This window comes from Lissotriton helveticus, chromosome 1_1, assembly GCF_964261635.1.
Source record: "Lissotriton helveticus chromosome 1_1, aLisHel1.1, whole genome shotgun sequence".
Classification (NCBI taxonomy): Eukaryota; Metazoa; Chordata; class Amphibia; order Caudata; family Salamandridae; genus Lissotriton; species Lissotriton helveticus.
This window is the reverse complement of record NC_136057.1, coordinates 513,328,686-513,334,685: the sequence shown is the minus strand read 5'-3', so window position 1 is coordinate 513,334,685 and position 6,000 is coordinate 513,328,686.

Genomic DNA, 6,000 nt, shown 5'->3' with positions numbered 1-6,000 from the left:
AGTAGATAACCTCCTTCAAAATGAGGACATTTTACACCCTCAGAGATTACAAACTATGTTCAATGAAAATGACGACATTTCAGACAGTGAAATGTTAGAAATGTTATTAAATTTTGAAACACAATCACAATAATAAATAATTGCTTAAAAAATAAAGAAATTAAAAAATAATCAACAAAACCAACAATCAATTAACATACAGTATTTGAAAAGTCTATCATTCTTTTTTCCTTATAGTACGCTCCCCAGAACGCTTCCCGGTTCGCGAACCGGGCGCTCCCCACGCCCTGCGGGGCCCTTTTAAAGCCTCCACATCAAACCTAGGGGGTCAGGGAGGATCTACTATGCCCCCTTATGGTCATTTCCCCCTTTGTTTTGGCCTCCTCTTGTCTCTCGATCCTACCGAGAGACAAGATGGCGGCCGCTCCGGACTGTTTAGAATGTTGACAGACACCGGAGAGCCAATCAGCTTCGCTTCGCGAAGTTCCGTTACGCGTAAAGTACGCGAACCGGAGCGCTGCCCAGAGTGCGCTTACAGATATATATCTTTTTTTGAATTTCTCAAAATCCACTGGAGCACATATATTGAGACCTAGCATAGGCACATCGGGCTAACAGTCCCTACAATTTTGCCAAGTTTCGTGCAAATCCATTCAGCCGTTCGGGCTAAAAGTGAGGCCAACCGCCCTATGGAAATTAACATTGGAAAAACACGTTTTGGGACCCCCCTTTTTTCTCGGCCCCCCCTTGACGAACCCCCCCCCCAAATTTTCAGGGGCTCCTCAGAAACAAAATGTTCCATTTTCCTGAAAATTTCAGCCAATTCCGTCCACAAACGCCAAAGTTATTAGACATAGAATTTTCAAAAATCCCATAGGGAAAAAATCCTAACTATATATACCTACTGGCGACCGCCAGTAGGTAATATATATATATATATATATATATATATAATCATTCACCCCCTTTTTGCTTTCTAGGTGAAGTAACTCTTTCCTTTACTTTTCAGGCTATGCTTAGATGATTTCATAATGCAATGTTTTCCTTTGTCTTGTCATTCTATCATTGTGTCATAAAGAACATTAGTTGTTTAGCTCCTTGTCATTTTATCATTGTGTAATAAAGAGACCCCAGTTTGCAAATCCTGTTTGTTTATTGTCTCTGGGAGAGAGTAAAGGGTTCCTTTTTAACCAGATGCTGATGTATAGAGGGCTGGGAGGAATGTATACCTTCGAGGGTTGTTCCTAGGATAGGGAGACTATCACATTAGGGAACAACTTTGGAATGTTGATTCTGCACCCCCACTTGCGGGTAACTGTTGATAACTAGGTACACTACTCAGGATCAGGGATGGTTGCAAGACAGAACATATAATTTACAATTCATATGAGATAGATACTTCCAGTAGATATTAGATACTTTGAAAATTCCCCAAGAGAGAGAGCATGAGGTATTAATAGGACCGAAGAGCTGCCTCCCGAGACACGAGGGGGTAGAGTAGTTCAGGCAGGAGCCATGGGGCTACGAATGGAGATACTTTAGAGAGTACTGCCTCCCGAGAAGCGAGGGGGTAGAGTAGTTCGGGCAGGAGCCGCGGGGCTACCAATGGAAATATAGAGAGTCCTGCCTCCCAAGAAGCGAGGGGGTAGAGTAGTTCGGGCAGGAGCCGCGGGGCTACCAATGGAAATATAGAGAGTGCTGCCTTCCGAGAAGCGAGGGGGTAGGTCAACCTGAGCCAGAGTGCTGTGGGGTTGTACAGATAAGATAATAGGATATAGGATGGAATTCCGTAGTTTCTTTAGGACTTAGTAGTATATTAGTAGTATAAAGGTGTATATACAGTGGGTTCCCCACTCCAAGGTAGTACCCCAGGTACTGTTGTAAATAGGGACTGGGAAGGGATAGAGTTACGTGATGGCTGGGTTTGTGGTATTTAGGTGAGCTGCTAACTTGGTCAGAAAATCCGGTCATTACACATGCACTGTCGCAGTGATAGGAGGCGAAGGGACCTTGCCAGGCAGACCAGTGGCGGCTCCTCCACTAAGATGGAGGAGCATTGCCCTACTGCTTCAACTGCAAGCTCCATACCAAAAAATAAAATGATAAAAAGTTCAGTTATTATTATTTTATTTTTTGCATTGAGCTTGGAGTTGAAGCCAGGGTAGGTTAGGGTGGGGCCAGGCTCCCATGCCATCGAGGGAGGAGGAGTGCTGGCTGCACCTTAAGTGTGCATGAAAGTTTGGCCGGCCATCTCGGGCCAGCCAAACCATCATGCACACTATGCATGTTCGCCGCAGGCTGTATTGTACAGCCTGGTAGATAACATGCACAGCCGCCCAGTCCCTCTCTGAGCTCTGAACCATTCAGAACAATCACAATGCTGCTGTAAGGCAGCGTCGAGATTGGCTAGGGGATTCTGGTAGGCCGTGTGTCTCCTGCTGTGGAGTAGAGGACCGAGGAGAGGGGGCAGTCAGCGGTATTCAGGTAAATGCTTTTATTTTTTTATTCCCCCCTCCACTTACCCCTCCACCCCACCACCGTTCGGTAGCAGCCACTACTGTCAGAGACCCCTGGATGGCCTGGGCCTGGCTCTGGACACAAACCGCTGTCAGTGGCCTCTATTGGTTGATGTCCCTTTGGACAGAATTTTCATTGAATTGGGGACAGAAGTCTGGTCCAAGGTGGGGAATGGGCCGCATTACAATATTGGCCATGGTGGTACTGTCTGCCTACTGGGATGCATCTGCGAGCAAGTTAAAGTTAGCTGCTGCACGGATGGGGTCCACAAGTGAGCAGAAGGGTTCCCCATGGGTCAGATCAGTGGCCCTAGAAATTATAGACAGAAGGATCCAGATGGCTGCAGAGAGGTCGAGAACTGGCAAGTGTCCCTGCAGTAGTGGGCTATTGCCCATGTTCTATCACCTTAAGCTGGGAAGTCCATCAAGGTATTGATTAGTCTACCCTGGCTTTAGGATGGAGAGGATTTGTGTTTGAAAATGGCCCTCTCTGAAGTGTCACCCCAAACGTTTTCCCTCCCTCCTCCTACTTTTCTGAACTTGTTTTTGTTTTAGGAGTCTAACAGCCAGATTCATCAAGCCCAAAACGGCTCGCAAAGGGCCAGATTCTGAGAATCTGGCCCTTTACGAGCACTATTTTTGCATTTGGGATTCATCATCCCAAATGCAAAAATCGCATTTTAAGAAATCGCTAAATTGCGCAAAATTGCATTTAAGGATTTGAGATTCCTTAAATGCAATTCATGAACCATTTTAAATTTGCGAATTCGCAATCTGGGGCCGCTATTTACCGCGAAGTCTGACTACATGGTAAATAGCGAAAACTTAGAAAAATGCACTTTAGTGCATTTTTCTAAGGTGTATGTTACACACACACATGTCCTTTGGACATGTGTGTGCGCAACACCAGTGTACATTACCATTTCAGGGGTGCTACAGGGTGTCCTTTGGACACCCTGGCACCCTTAAAATCGCTTCCTTATTTGCGATTCGCTAATTGCTAATCGCATTTAAGGAATGACACAGAGGACCAACCAGAGGCTCAACACGAAGGAGAAAAGGATGAAAGAGGAAGTGAGGAGGAACCGGAAATCAAAGGGCGGGACTGGAGAGGGCTGGAGGGCACCATAGAGAGAAGCTCGAGAGGAACGCTGACAGAGGGAGACGAGAAGCCAAAGGAAGACGCTAAGGTCAGAGAGGAGATGCCCGAGGATTAGAGCGAGGAGTGGTGGACCTCCCCATCCCCCCTCCCAGTAGAAACTCAATTGCCGGCACAACTCAGGAGAGTTGCAGCACTGGTGGTGAGTGATACTAACAAAGGAAAATGCGGGCAAGAGCTGTAAACAGGGAGCGGGGTGAAGAAACACTGTGGGTTCTTTATCACGCCCCACTGGTTTCTGTGATTGTGGTTGTGCGGGGTCAATACAGAAGGGTTTCATACCCTTTGTGTTGCACTTGTTTTTGTTTTTTTGTTTGGCATTTTGGAATACGGACACGGGAACCTGAGGTTTATTTAGATAACACCGAAGACCAGTGTTACTTAAATAGAGACACATAGTGAGGCACGTTGTTTTGGTATCATTCCTTGAGAAACGATAAGAATCCTAGTATACATGGAATGCCCTTCTCAGAGATGTGTTTTCTTGTTGGCTTAGTACCAGCCTCAATATCTCCTTAGTTTCCTGAAATGATTTCTCATACTATTTTGTACTGAAGGAAGATGTGTGTATGACAAAGGGAAAGAGAATATATACCTCTATCATTGTTCTTTAACCCCCACATATTCTTGTACCCTAAGAGTGCATGAACCCTACCTCTTCCCATGTACATCTGACTCGACCAATAAATACTAAAAAATTGAGAAATGGATCAAGCCTTCAGGATTCTGTTTCCCATCCCTCCCACAGGCCCTAATACAATGCACTACATGTGTCCAGAGCCTAATTTAAATGCTACTAGTTTAACTGCAGCACTGATTGCGCCATGCACTCAAGTAGCATTTTAAACATGTTTCAGGCCAGCCACTGCAGGTCCTGTGTGTGTAATGTACACTGCTATGTTTGCTTGGCATTTAAAACCCCTTGCCAAACCATAAACTCTTCTTTTATTACATATACGTCACTCGTAAGGTAGGCCATGGGTAGCCCATGGGGCAGGGTGCTGTATAATCAAAAGGTAGACTATGCACTTTTACGTTTTGCATATCCTGGCAGTAAAACAAAAACACATTCGTTTTTAGGTCTCGCGTCAGCGAAAGACCTTATGTCGCCCGTTTTCGGGAATGTGGACAGGAGAGGGTGCACGAGCGCAGAGCTGCTCAGTTTTGAGCTCGTGAGCGCGCACGGCGCCGTGCCCCTCTCCTGCCTCATTCCCTTGCGCAAACACTCTACACTCACGCATGCGCACATATACACACTGCATACACACACGCACCCTCCCTTAAACAAACACACGCGCACACAGACAGACACACGCACACACAGACACACTCAAACAGACACACACGCGTACACCCCACCCCCACTCACCCCTCCTCTCCCTCAACACACTTACCTGTTCTGGCGGTGCTCGGCGGCGGTTCTGCCTCTCGGGTGGGCGGCGGTAGCGCTTCCCGGCCGCTCTTCACCCGGTCCCCCATCTCGGGACCGGGACTGAATGCGGAGATGTAGTAATGACAGTCCACACGTGGTAGAATTCAGGAACGTTTATTCAGTTCAATATATCACAGGTGCTCCCAGCTTGACAGGACGGTAACCACTTAACATTCTACTGCTGCCTTCAAGTGACAACACGGACCATACCAAGTGGGAGGGAAGCGGGAGGGGGGACAAGTGGGGGTGGGAGGAACCAAGTGAAAAGTTACAACACATCATCCTCCCTAGGGAGACATGAGGGGTAAAGAGCAAAGGACAGCTGAGAGAGGAGGCAGGGAGGGGAGGTGGTAATGGTGGGGAAGAAAAGAAAGAGAGAGAGAGAGAGAGAGAGAGAGAGAGAGAAAGACAGAGCATGGGGAGAAGAGATAACTACAGAAGTGCTAACAGGAAACGCAAGGGGTCCTACACAGAAGACCTGGGCCCGGTGAGAACCTGGGGACATCAAGGAGGAAGAACCCAAGGCCTCTGCCAACACTGGCATGGGACCAATACAAACGAGATAAACAGAATTTGTAAGGGCGGGGCGGGGAACTACAGGAACGGGGTGGTGGTGGCTTGAAACTCTATCTACTCTCCACCCCGTCCACCGTTCCTACCAACCGTAAGGTGACTAATATTCCCCATAGTGTCCCAGTTACATCTGAAAGAGAACGGTAGAACTGGGCCGGGGACCCCAACATCCTGTCCACCCTGGGCCTCTAAATTCTTAACCAGAGACTGTGAACCATAGGGCTCATAATGATACGGGTGTCTGTGCTTAAGTAAATGATGTAGACACTGGAGAGAAATCACTACCCCTTAGTCATACCCAAAAAAGGGGCCAACACTTC